The sequence below is a fragment of the Pituophis catenifer genome, unplaced genomic scaffold (assembly GCF_029215685.1).
Source record: "Pituophis catenifer annectens isolate HBS135680 unplaced genomic scaffold, rPitCat1.0.hap2 SCAF_2, whole genome shotgun sequence".
In the NCBI taxonomy this organism is placed as follows: domain Eukaryota; kingdom Metazoa; phylum Chordata; class Lepidosauria; order Squamata; family Colubridae; genus Pituophis; species Pituophis catenifer.
Genome location: NW_027256882.1, coordinates 42,574,687 through 42,589,128, shown reverse-complemented (window position 1 = coordinate 42,589,128; position 14,442 = coordinate 42,574,687).

Sequence of the window (14,442 nt, the reverse complement as noted above, 5' to 3'; positions counted from 1 at the left end):
GTTGGACTAGGAGACCTCTAAGGTCCCTTCCAACTCTACTATTCTATTCTATTCTATTCTATTCTATTCTATTCTATTCTATTCTATTCTATATACATACATACCAGGGGTGGGTTCTACTTACCTTTACTACCGGTTTGCAATGGGAGCATGAGTGCGTGCTTGCTTCGCTCGCATGTGCGCTTTTGCACATGGGCAGATCACCCATGATGACATTGTGGTGGGTGGATGGAGCCTCCCGCCGGTTTTACTACCGGTTCTATAGAATCAGACCGAACCAGGGGCAACCCACCACTGATACATACATATATGTGTGTGTGTGTGTGTTCACCCTATTTCTCAACCTTGGCAACTTTAAGATGTGTAGATTTAAGAGCCTTGGTAGTACAGGGGTTTAAGGCACCCTGTTATTAAGCTTATTAAGACCAGCTGCCTGCAATTACTGCAGGGTTCGAATCTCGCCAAGGCTCAAGGTTGACTCAGCCTTCCATCCTTTCTAAGGTAGGTGAAATGAGGACCCAGTTTGTGGGGGCAATAAGCTGACTTTGTATAAATATACAAAAGGATGAAGGCTATTGCTGAGCACATTGTAAGCCGCCCTGAGTCTTCGGAGAAGGGTGGCATATAAATCAAATTAAAAAAAACAAAAACAAAAACTGGCTGGCTAAGGAATTCTGGGAGTTGAAGTCCACACATCTTAAACTTGCCAAGGCTGAGAAGCCTGCTCTCTCATAAGAGGAATGTAGAATTAGTTTGGCAGCAGGCAACAGTGACGGGGAGTACATAAGGTTAGTAATCATTTCTCACCTGAAGTAATCCCCCTGCCCATTTCAAGGACAGGCAGGAAATCATTAAGTGCCGGGACAAAAGTTATCCAGCTTTATTCCTAGCTGCAAATCACATGCTTCCCCACCGCTTCATTCCATGGTTGCAAAAATGTATTTATAATGCCATGGATCATTGCACAGAGCAGTAGGTTTGTCCCTCTGCCATACATTAACTCTCACTCATTGCTCCTGTAGCAGGAAGGACTAGACAGCATTATGGCCAAGCAGTACGAAAGCTTCCTCTCCTAATGGAGATTGTGCAGTAATTATTATTCAATTCAGTTCCATCTTATTGTTCGAGCCATTAGGCACAACAAGTGCTTATTATAGAAGAGCTGCATGAATGTTCATAGGACTGCTGTATTCTGTCACCTTATTGTTAAAAGTTGAAATAATCTACTATACAGAGTAGCTGGAAAACCTGTTGCTGTGGGGCAAGCCGTGGGGGTGGGCAATAATGGGTGGGAACAACACAATTCAGTTCTTTTACTTTTTTTAATGTACTTTTTTCTTTTGCATTGGCCTTCTGGGCTACCAATTTTTCAGGGTTACAGAGAAGGAAATGATTTGGCAAACATTGGGGCGAATCAGGGGATTATGTTTATTTATTTAGCAAATTAATGCAGCCACACAATTCAAGCAGAGGGGACTCTGGGTGGCTACAAAAATTTTAAAACCATAATATGATAAAAAAAAATCCACACACACACATAGCAGCAACGTCAAATTTACCGTGTGATCAGCTATGTCTCCAATGGACTTCATGAAGACTTTCCTGCCATCTCCTGAAGAATCAATGCACAATCACCAATTTTTTTCCACTGCTAGGAGATAATCCAATGGATGTAAAACAGACAGTCGTTTAGTGAAACAGAGAGACTTGTGTGTGTGATGTGAGTTCAAGATTAGAACATGGAACTGACGAAGGAGTCCACCAAAGCATAAGTCAGAGTTAATTTGTTCTGCAAAACTGGTTTTCGATGACACAAAACAAGTACAGGTAGTCCTTGATTTACGACCGTAATGGACCCTGTCCATTCCAGTGATGGTCATAAAGCAGATCGCCTACGTGACCGACCTGATTTTATGACCTTTTTTGCGATGGTCATTAAGCAAATGTTGCAGTCATAAAGCTGGTGTCGTGGTTGTAAAACAAACCCATTGTTTGCTATGACGCTTTTTTGGCCAAAAACCAGAAGTAAATGCTGATTTTTGGCAAAAAAAAAAAACAATGTAAAATGCGGTCTCAAGACTGCAGGACACTGCAAAATTTCATAAATGAAGGTCAATTGCCAAGTGTCTGAATTGGAGTCACATGACCACAGGGTGGGGGCAGCCTTCAGAACGTTGAAACCTGGTTGTAAATATCTATGAGGGGCTCTGTTGTAAGATCAGATGGTCACTAAGCAACTAGTCATAAGTCAAGGACTAGTTGTATATGTTTGCAGCTATGGAGGGATACAAGATGAACTTTCCCCACTCTCTTAAAAATAATTAAAATGCTCAGATTCATGTAGTGTGTTGTGTATCCTGGTATTTTAGTTTGCTATTTTTTTTAAACTTATGTAACATATGAACCTAGTCATTGTGGCTTCTCCAAACAACTATGGAAAAGACAGACTATTGCTTAGAAAGTTGTAGAAATTGAGTTCTGATTATGGCACCCAAGTAGTCCAGTGAAGTTTGGATATAGCCTTTTTGCCCCTGATGGTCTCCTATGTGTTGAATTACAACTCCAATCACTCATATGTACTATGTCTGGTGCAGTGGTGGGTTTCAAAATTTTTTACTACTGGTTCTGTGGGTGTGGCTTGGTGGGCGTGGCATGGCTTGGTGGGCGTGGCAGGGGAAGGATACTGCAAAATCTCCATTCCCTCCCCAATCCAGGGGAAGGTTACTACAAAATCCCCATTTTGTCCTCTGCCAACTACATAGGCAGAGAATAGATGGTTAGAATTTTTACTACCAATTCTCCAAACTACACAAAATTTCTGCTACCGGTTCTCCAGAACTGGTCAGAAACTGCTGAAATCCACCTCTGGTGTGGTGTCATATTGGCAAGAAATGCTAGCTTTACTTGTCTGCCGTATCTACAAGGAGCCAGAATATGAAGTATGCTGTGTGTGTTAAAGCTTCTTAAAGCTAAAGAGGAAAAGATATTTCCTCTGATTCATTTACAAATTCTCTAACCAGGGCAGATTTCAGAACTGAAAACCAAACACTTTCTGTATGCAGACCGAATGCTTGACCACTGAGCTATGGCATTTCTAAAGTGCATTAGTTATTGGAAGAACAGAACTGGGGAGGTGATCTATACTTCTAAATTACTTCTGCTCTTAAGAGACTTTTTCCTCACTGTCCCCAAGCAAGGTTGACTTAGAACACTAATATTAAGTAACCACAGCCTGCATGACAAGTATCCAAACTGAATCTTATATACACTTGCTTAAAAATACATTTCCTTGCTTTCAATAGATTATTTTCCAAGGAAGTGTAGGAATCTTGATTCTTGGGAATCTATTATGCTCATAGCATAATAGGGGTGACCTTGGAGGGATTTTGAGGGCCATCTCATTGCTGTGATGATTGTTCTCTTCTTTGACAGATGGCTATTCAGCTTCTGCTGAAATATGTCTAGTAATACATGCACATCACTTCTCCAAGTATTCTTCTAAGGAGAACATACATTAAAAGAAAGAGGCGGTGGTGGGGCCTCTCCTCAAGAAGCCTTCCCTGGACCCGGCAGTGTTGGCAAATTATCGTCCAATCTCCAACCTTTGCTTCGTTGCGAAGGTTGTTGAGAGTGTGGTAGCGCAACAGCTCCCCAGGGCCGGATTTTCCTATAGGCTAACTAGGCTTCAGCCTAGGGCATCAAGATCAAGAGGGGGCCTCAAGATCAAGAGGGGCCTACATTCAAATTGTTAGCAAAATTAAAATTACACTTTCACTATAGGTGAAAGGGCCTCATAAGTGGAATAGCCTAGGGCCTCTTTTCATCTAAATCCGGCCCTGCAGCTCCCCCAGTACCTAGATGAATCGTCGTATCTGGATCCGTTCCAGTCGGGCTTCAGGCCTGGGTACAGCACGGAAACGGCATTGGTCGCGTTGGTTGATGATCTCTGGAGGGCTCGGGACAGGGGTTGTTCCTCTGTCCTGGTCCTATTAGACCTCTCAGCGGCTTTTGATACCATCGACCATGGTATCATGCTGCACCGGCTAGAGGAGTTAGGGGTGGGGGGCACCGTCCTACGGTAGTTCTCCTCCTTTCTCTCTGACTGGCCGCAGTCTGTGTTGACAGGGGGGCAGAGGTCGACCCCGAGGCCCCTTGTATGTGGGGTCGGTCGTCTCGCCCCTTCTGTTCAACATTTATGTGAAGCCGCTGGGTGAGATCATCCGTGGTTTCGGGGTGAAGTACCATCAGTACGCTGATGATACTCAGCTGTACATCTCCACCCCGGACCACCCCAACGATGCCCTCGAAGTGATGTCCCGGTGCCTGGAGTGCGGATCTGGATGGGGGAGAAACAGACTCAGGCTTAACCCATCCAAGACCGAGTGGCTGTGGTTTCCGACATCCCGATATAGTCAGTTGGTGCCATCACTGACTATTGGAGGCGAGTCATTGGCCCCCACGGAGAGGGTTCGCAACTTGGGTGTCCTCCTGGACTCACGGCTGTCTTTAGAAGAGCACATGACGGCCGTGGCCAGGGGGACTTTTTATCAGGTCCGCCTGATTCGCCAGTTGCGTCCCTTTCTGGATCGGGACTTGTTAAATACGGTCACTCATGCTCTCGTTACTTCCCGCTTGGACTACTGCAATGCTCTCTACATGGGGCTCCCCTTGAGGAGCACCCGGAGGCTCCAGCTGGTCCAGAATGCGGCCGCACGGGTGGTTATGGGAGCGACGTGGCGCTCCCATGTGACCCCCCTCCTGCGCGAGCTGCACTGGCTCCCGGTGGTCTTCTGGGTGCGCTTCAAGGCTTTGGTTACCACCTTTAGAGCGCTCCATGGCATCGGACCGGGGTATTTATGAGACCGCCTTCCGCTACCAATAGCCTCTCACCAACCAGTACGCTCCCATAGAGAGGGGCTCCTCAGGGTGCCGTCGGCCAAACAGTGTCAACTGGCGGCCCCCAGGGGGAGAGCCTTCTCTGTGGGGGCACCTACCATCTGGAACGAGCTCCCCCCAGAGATACGGAGGATCCTGGACCTGCGCACGTTTTCGCCGTGCTCTCAAAACTTTTCTATTTCAGCAGGCTGGCCTGGCCTAACTCTCCTCTTTTAAATTTTTTAATTCGTGATTTTATAAATTGGGTGTTTTAATTTGTGTTTTGGCCAAAATATTTAATAATTTTAAGGGACTTTTTAATGTTTGTATTATCTGTATTTTATCTTGGCTGTTCACCGCCCTGAGTCCTTCGGGAGTAGGGCGGTATAGAAATTTGATTAATAAATAAATAAATAAATAATAAACACCCAGAATTCCTCAGCCAGTTTTGCTTTGGTGGCTGAGGAATTCTGGGAGTTGAAGTCCGCCAGGCTTAAAGTTGCCAAGATTGGAGACTCCTGATCTAGATCATAGTTGTCTCAAAGGAGTTCACCGCCCCCCCAAAAAAGCAACTGGACTGTTTTTTCCTTGAGGAGGAAGAAGAAGACATTTGACTTCTCATCTAAGAAGCTTCATCAGATTCACAACTGAGGAAGCTTCTTGGATGATAAGCCAAACATCTTCTTTTTTCTTCCTTAAGGAAAAAACAGTCCAGTTTTGAAAAAAAAAAAAGCACATTTGAGATAGAAACCAATTCCCACTGATTTGTAATTTTTCCCATAATTGCCATGCTTGAAATGCTAAACTATGAATGAATCAGCCATCTAATCAACAGAATCATGTTTCTCAAACTTAGCAACTTTGAAGTGCATGGACTTCTATTCCCAGAATTCTCCAGCTGGCTAGGGAATTCTGGGAGTAGAAGCCCACGTATTTTAAAGTTGCCAAGCTTGAGAAATACTGCAGTAGGGAAACAACAAAAAACTGTGGGAAATAAGAACAATAGTAACAACTTTATGAAAGAAATTTTAGTTCACACAAATGTTTCTATTTCTGCCTTCACGGAGTACTCTTCTTAATTTTGCTCCCACAATTATCCATGCAGAGATTTGCACATTCAAATTCACAGCATTTCATACAGAGAGGAAGAAGCAAACTAATGATGGAGCAGTGTGAGATTTCCGATTCCATTCCAATTCTTCTTCCACAAAATGATTCATATTATGGGCGAATACAGAAGGGAGAAGCACTGAGGCAAAATATTGGCAACAAGGATTTTACTGTTCCAAAATGTGTTTGGTATTCTACTGTTGAGATTCAACATCCCTTCTCTGAAATTCAATATCCCTATATTACCCTTCCAATCTTTTGGAAGTATCACAAACACTCGCACAGCTTAAAATGCCTATCCAAACAGGCAGCTCAGCAAAATGTCAACTCCCTTCCTGAACCCCAGTTATGTGATATAGAGCTTCCCACACTTTGGATGAAACCACAAGAGTTTGCAGGGAGGGGAGAGGGAGAGACCACTTGAGGATGGTAGGTTTAAATTTTTGTAAAAATCTGGATGTGAAGCAGTCATACAACATTGCAGAGAGATCTGGATTCTGGACATTATGGTTTTCCTGGCTTACTAAGAATGTTGGAGCATAAACGTTGAAATATTTTCCCATGGTCGCATGACCATGATTTGTGACATTTTTGGCGTTGTTTACTTTTGGTTTCTGCCCAAAAAATGCCTGTTGCAGACAATGGATTTGCTTAATAGCTGTGGTGTTCACTTATGACAATGGAGTTTGCTTTACTACTGCTGAATTTGTTTAATGACCACTACAAAAAAAGGTCATAAAATTCTGTAAGGTGTACATAGTGACCTGGTTAAAAACCAGCACAATTTATCACTTCAATTACAGTCATAAGTCAAGAATACCCATATAGCTGTCATATATATGCATGCAAATACATCTTTAATAACACCCCTGATCTCTCTCCGATTAATGACAGGAACTGGTCCCAAAAGGTAGGGATTATCCCAGATAAACAGGGATAAAGACACTGCAAGTGTTTAGAAAGTTTAGAAAGGCACTTAAGACCTGGCTGATTTCCCAGGTGCCTGAGTCAGAATGAGGAGAATTCCTAACTGAATGATGTAGTTTATTTTGGTTCTGATCACCATTGAATTGTTTGAATTGGTTTTAATGGCACTTGCTAACTTTTTTTTTTTTTTTGCATTTTTGCTTGATCATTTTTTGATATGCCACCAGGGTCAGCTCATTTAAACTGGGTGGTCCTATAAATATTCCAAACAAATAAATTGAGAAGTTGTCTCTTCCGAGGACAGTCTTCTGTTATATCAAATCCCAAGAAAGACTCCTAAGTATGCAGAAGGAAGACCTTGAAATTGCTCATTGACGGAGAGTAACTACAGCTGGGATCTCCAGAATAATGTCCTAAGATGCTCTTCTTGGTACCTACCAGGCACGTTACCTTACCCACAAAGACAGGCAAGACACCAGAATATAAACTCAGCTGTCATTTCCTCCTCCATCTTCCCTGAGTCTTCACACAGCCCTGGTTCAGGTCGGTGTTCGGGGCTCAGGACCCCCCGGACAGCACCCCGGTATCTGGGGAGCTGGTGAATTGTTTAATGGAGATTCAGGTTAATGTCAGGGTTCCAAGTAACACCCCCAATGAAAGAAAACTCCAAGGCTTGAATTTCCTCAAAGTTACATTTTATTAGAGATGTCATATTGGCACATTTGGGAAAACCTGAATCTGAAAGTTTCCAGGTTTTCCTCACGCAAAGAAAAGTTCAAGTCCCTGCCCAACACCCACAAGTCCATCATATGGCCCAATCAAAGCACCATCCCAACTGGAGATGCCTCCCAGTTCCAGCCGCCTAGGTGCAGGGCAAGATGACCTTGACTCTCTGAGAAAGGATTGTTATTATAACTATATATCACCCATGCTCCCTACAATCCCCCCTCCCAGTTTCCCACAGTAGTAAATGTGGCAGGTCTGAAGACCCAGTGCAAAAGATGGCTTCCAGGCCTGACATCAGCATCCGTACTATTTTATTTTATTTTATTATTTTATTAGATTTTTATACTGCCCTTCTCCCACTGGACTCAGAGCAGTGAACAGCCAAGAATAAAAAACATCACATACAAAATTTAATTTTTTTTAAAAAAAGAATTAAACAAATTTTGGCCTAATAAATTTAAAACACCCCAGCTAAAATCAATTAACAATTAAAAATATCTAAAGGGGGTGGTGGTTAAGCCAGCCCGGCTTGATGAAATAAAAAAGTTTTAAGGGCACGGCGAAAAGCATCTGGGATCCTACGTATCTCCGGGGGCAGGTTGTTCCAGAGGACAGGTGCTGCCATAGAGAAGGCCCTCCCCCTGGGGGTCGCCAGCCAACATTGTCTGGCCGACAGCACCCTGAGGAGTTCCTCTCTGTGGGAGCGTACTGGCCGGTGGGAGGCTATCGGTGGCAGAAGGCGGTCCCGTAAGTACCCAGGCCCTAAGCCATGGAGCGCTTTAAAGGTGGTAACCAACACCTTGAAGTGCACCCGGAAGACCACTGGGAGCCAGTGCAGTTCACGCAGGAGGGGTGTCACATGGGAGCGCCCCGTCGCTCCCATAATCACCCGCGCGGCCGCATTCTGTACCAGTTGGAGCCTCTGGGTGCTCCTCAAGGGGAGCCCCATGTAGAGAGCATTACAGTAGTCCAGGCGGGAGGTGACGAGTGCCTGAGTGACCGTGCGAAAGGAGTCCTGATCCAGAAAGGGACGCAACTGGCGAATCAGGCGAACCTGATAAAAAGCCCCCCTGGCCACGGCCGTCATATGCTCTTCTAAAGACAGCCGTGTGTCCAGGAGCGCCCAAATACTAGCACTGATGGTGTTACCTAGTTAGGGTAATGAAATGTCTGCAAGAAAACAAGCAAGCTCAGAGAGCACCAAGGACCCCTTAGAAAAATGTCTGGATAGTGGATGTGGTGGTACCTAGAGACAGCAGAATAGAAGCAAAGGAACTGCAGAAGATAACAAAATACAAAGACCTCCAAACAGAAATATGTGCCAAAAGAGAGCAAAGATAATACCAATAGTAATGTGCACCTTAGGTGCATCCAGAGGTAGGTTTCAACAAGTTCTGACCAGTTCTGGAGAACCGGTAGCGGAAATTTTGAGTAGTTCGGAGAACCGGTAGTAAAAATTCTGACTGGCCCTGCCCCCATCTATTCTCTGCCTCCCAAGTCCCAGCTGATTGGGAGGAAATGGGGATTTTGCAGTAACCTTCCTCTGGATTGGGGAGGGAATGGAGATTTTACAGTATCCTTCCCCTGCCACGCACACAAGCCACGCCCACCATGCCACGCCCACCATGCCATGCCCACCAAGCCACACCCACAGAACCAGTAGTAAAGATTTTTGAAACCCAGCACTGGGTGCATCCCAAAACAATTGGAACACCACTTGAACACCATCGGCATTGACAAAATCGCCATCAATCAATTGTGAAAGGCAGCTTTATTCAGAACAACTTACATCCTTTTTTTTTTTGGATTTGATTTATATGCCGCCCTTCTCCGAAGACTCAGGGCGGCTTACAATGCGTTAAGCAATAGCCTTCATACTTTTGTATATATTATACAAAGTCAGCTTATTGCCCCCACAATCCGGGTCCTCATTTTATCTACCTTAGAAAGGATGGAAGGCTGAGTCAACCTTGAACCTGGTGAGATTTGAACTTGCAGTAATTGCAGGCAGCTGATGTTAATAACAGTGCTTTAGTGTGCTGCGCCACCAGGGCTCTCCTGCAATGATACCTCTTAACACCATCATACATCCACATCTGCCTATCCCAGGTCCTTGGGAAAGACTCAGAAGCTGGATAAAAATGCGAAATCCAGTCTGAACATCTGGCTGACTGTGCGATGGACCATAAGAATGAGGGAGGGGCTTGTGATGCCCTGAGGGGGTTGAAAGCTATACTGGCAGTAGTCGGGTGAAATGCTCCCAGTTCGGACCGGATCACGCGATCCGGTAGCGGTGGAGGTGGGTGGTTCGGAGAACCGGTAGCAAAAGTTCCTGTCCCCCCCCCCCATTGCCCAGCTGAGCCGTGCAATCATCAGAGGCTTTTTTTTAATTTTTAAAAGCATTTTTTCTACAACCTATTTGGCCGAAAAAATGCTTTTAAAAGTAAAAAAAAAGCCTCTGATGATCGCGCGGCTCAGCTGGGATCATCAGAGGCTTTTAAAAGCATTTTTTCTACCTCTTCGGCGGAAGAGGTTATAGAAAAAATGTTTTCAAAAGGAAAAAAAGCCTCTGCCGATCAGGCAATTCAGCTGGGATCGTCAGAGGCTTTAAAAAAAAAAGCTTCTGCTGATCAGGCAAGTCAGCTGGGATTGTCAGAGGCTTTAAAAGCATTTTTTTTACAACCTCTTCAGCCGAAGAGGTTGTAGAAAAAAAGGTTTTAAAAGTAAAAAAAAAAAAAAAGTTGGCCATGCCCACTCGGTCATATTACCCCCTCCCACCAAGCCACGCCACAGAATCGGTAGTAACAAATTTTACATTTCACCACTGGCAGTAGTGTATTATATCAGAAAGGTAAGACAGGAATTAGTGGAAGACTAAAGGTACTAGTCTTAGCCAGACTAAAGGTATTCATCAACCAATTTTGAGGGAGATAGATATCCAGAAATTCAAAGAATAAAATAAAATTAAAACTATTTACTAGAGAGAGAAAACTGAAAAAGAATCCTATATCAGATGAGTCATAATCCAGATCAACAAGAACTGTGTCAGATTTTAGAGTTTCTGGGCATCTGTTGACATATGCACAACGGGATTTAAGAACCATGGTTGGGTAACCATGGCCAAGCCCTGAAGGATTTACTGGAAGAACAGCAACCACAGACAAGACAAAAGTAGACTGTGTTTGAAAATCGCTTCTTTATGACTTGCCATTATAAATCGGAAGCAACAAAGCAAGAATACTTAAAGTGAATGTTTGAATATTGGAAAAGAATCTAACCAGGCTCAAATGTCACTGAACAACGATTAGCAGACCAAAGGAGATTTATTAACAGAAATAAAATATTCAGGGATGCAGAACTGGAAGAGATTCAGAAAAATCGTAAAAATGGAAAACTCCCAAAACAACAAGACAAGAACAATTGCAAATATAGAATAAGAAATATCATATAAGAAGTAATAACAACAGAGCCAGTACAAACCAGTCCTGAAACAACCTATTAACTGACACCACCCTCCTCCTCAAAAAATGTTGAAGAACTAAAGGAGAAAATTATGGCATATGTAGAATTACCAGTAGAAAGACAGACACTGCCAGCACTGAAAATAATACCCAAAACAGAGCTGGCAGCTATAATGAAGGATGTGAGCGAGGTGCTTGCAAGGATTAAAATAACATCTATTGAACAGACCAGTCAGCTTGCCTACAGTACAACAGTGGTAGTTACAGAAAAACTGGTTATCAAAATTAGAAAAGACAATATTGATTTGGTGGAAACACCATTAAAACTATCAATACCTGGGCCACACCTGTGATATGATATATTGCTGGAATTATTAACTGGACACAAGCTGCACTGGGCGGTTTGAACTAAAAAGCAAGAAAGCTAATGACTGTTCACTATGTATTACATCCTCATAATTATATGGATAGATTATACCTGCCCCTTAGAAATGGAGGCAAGGGTTTACTTTAAGTCAAGCTAACTGTGGAATGATTCTTGATGAACGTATCTTTTCTTTTATGTACACTAAGAGCATATGCATCAAGACAAATTCCTTGTGTGTCCAATTACACTTGGTCAATAAAAAATTCTATTCTATTCTATTCTATTCTATTCTATTCTATTCTATTCTATTCTATTCTATTCTATTCTATTCTATTCTATTCTAACTGTGGAATAAGGAAAGCATGCATTGGCTCATTACATAAAAGACAGCGAAGAACAAGCATTGATGCAAGTTAAAAAAATGGAACTTATTGAACATGCAGGAAACAAAACATGAATATTGAAATAATGTAATAAAAGCAAGAACAGGATGCTGACGAGGAAAAGCATTACATGGTCAATTTCTACAAAAGATTGAGGGGAATGTCGATAAAGATAAAACCTGGCAACTGGAACATTAAAAAAAGAAACTCAAGGCTTGATTTTGGCTGCTCAAGACCAAGCTCTTTGAACTAATGCAATCAAGGCCTAAACTGAAAAATTGTCAAATGATTCAAAATGCAGACAGAAGAAACAGAATATTATATATTCAGCTCATGCAAGAAGAGTGCACAAATTGATTATAAACAACGACATAACACAGTTGCCAAAATGATTCACTGGAACATCTGTAAAAATTATCATGTGCCAGTAATGAAAAATTGGTGGGAACATATTGTTGGAAAAATAGTAAAAAATGAGCAGGTTAAAATAATGTGGGAGTTCAGAATACTAACTAGTAAAGTCTTGGCTCATAACACATCAGATTTAACTGTGCTTGAAAAGAAGACAGTGTGGATAATTGATGCGGTAATACTAGCGGACAGTTGAACAGGAAAAAAAAAAAGATTTGGAGAAGACCACACAGTATCAAAACCTGAAAACTTAATTTGAAAGATTACAGCATAAACCAGCCATGGTGGCCTAAGGGTTATCAACACACTGGGTGCCATACCAAAAAATCTTGGACAGCAGTTCGAAAATCTACACATTGACAAAAATGTCCATCTTTAAAATACAAAAAGGCTACCCTGCTTGTATTTGCAGATATACTATGACTCAATAAAGCAATTTTTTAAGAAAGATAAAAGTGTTGCTGAATTGATTGGGTTCATTCCTTGGAATATGCTGACACATTATGACATCCTAAATTCTTGGAAAGAACTCAATACCAATTAAGGCTGACACCAATTAAAGAACGTATAAAGCTGTGATTTTGCATTTTTGTGTATATAATAATAACTAAAAACAACGGCATGTCAAAGTAACAACTGTGTTGCATTGGAATATCTGCAAGAAATACTGTTTGCCTGAAAGAAATGGTGAGAACCACAAAATAGGCCAAGTAATACAAAATGAAGAAGCTAAAGTGCTCCAGGACTTTAGAATTCAAACACAACACCTCAGATTTAATCATTGTTGGTCAGAAAGACAAAAAAAGTGAATACTGCAGTAGTTGGAAACAGCAGAATAGAAGAGAAAGAACTGGAGAAGATAATAAAATACAAAGACCTGCAAATAGAACAACTGTGGCAAAAGAAAACGAAGATGATCCCAATACCGATAGGTGCCTTCAGTGCAATTTCAAACATCTGGAGTACCACTTGAATCCCATTGGCATTGACAAAATCACCATCAGTCAATTGCAAAAGCAAGCTTTATTTGAAACAGCTTACATCCTGCAACGATACCTCCAATACTGTGAAACATCCACATCTGCCTATCTCAAGTCCTTGGGAAGGATTCCATAGGAAGATAAAAATCCTCTCTGAATATCTGGCTGACTGTGCGATGAACCCTAATAATGCTGCAAATATGAAAGAGAAATATCAGCCTCCAATTCCATCCCATAGGCATTCTTACAAAGTAAAAATGGCCTGTAGCTAAAGTGGAAATGTCCACATTTTTGGTGGGAGGAAGGGGAGACCGGAGGGCAGAAATATCCTAGAGGAGGAAGGATGGCAAAAAACAGCATTGCCAACTTTTCTAAATGTGGTGTTCATTGTCAGCCATAGCCACCGTGGCATCCATTTTGAAAAGAGGGAAGTCTTTCCCTCAGCCATCTGTGAAAGTCTCCACAATATGCCCACCTGCCCAGCCAGATGGTGGACCTCCGACCTTGACAACAGACTGAGCAGTCACGCAGCTCATTTAGTCACAGTTCCCCCCCCTCCTTATTGTGAGATATGGTGTATTTTTACCTTTAAATGCATTATGTTTACATAAACATCTCTCTTTATAAATTAGCACATGCAAATGTAATGCAAACCTATTGGCGTGAGTGATACATTTTTTGAACACGTAAGTGATATATTTCCTTTTTGGGAGGGTATGAAAATGTGGGGAGCATGAAGATATCTAGATTTCCTGGAGATTAAGGCTGGTGGTTTTTTTTTTTTTTTTTTTAAATCTGCATTTCCCAAAATGGCAGTCTTGATATTGGTAAGGAGTGCAATTCTGAGACTTTTCAGCCTGTCTCTAGCCAAACATTTGGGGAGTTGAAATCCCAATGAAAAAGCAGCCCTCGATATCTTTGTATCTCATTTCCGTACTCTTGATGATTACAAGTTGAAAGTGAGCTGTGAAGCTCAGCGGGCCCCACAATCTCGCTCTGACACATGGAAATATTATTCTCACAGGAGGCCAGGGAGGAGAGTGACCAAATACACTTTGCAATGTACACTTATATGCAAGAGTACAACATCAAAAGGCATATTTGGGTTGTTGTTTTTTTAGCATCACTGCAGTTCTGAACCAACACCTAGAATCATATGTGTTTTCCCTGCTGTGATTTGTGAATTGGAAAGAAGACTTGCC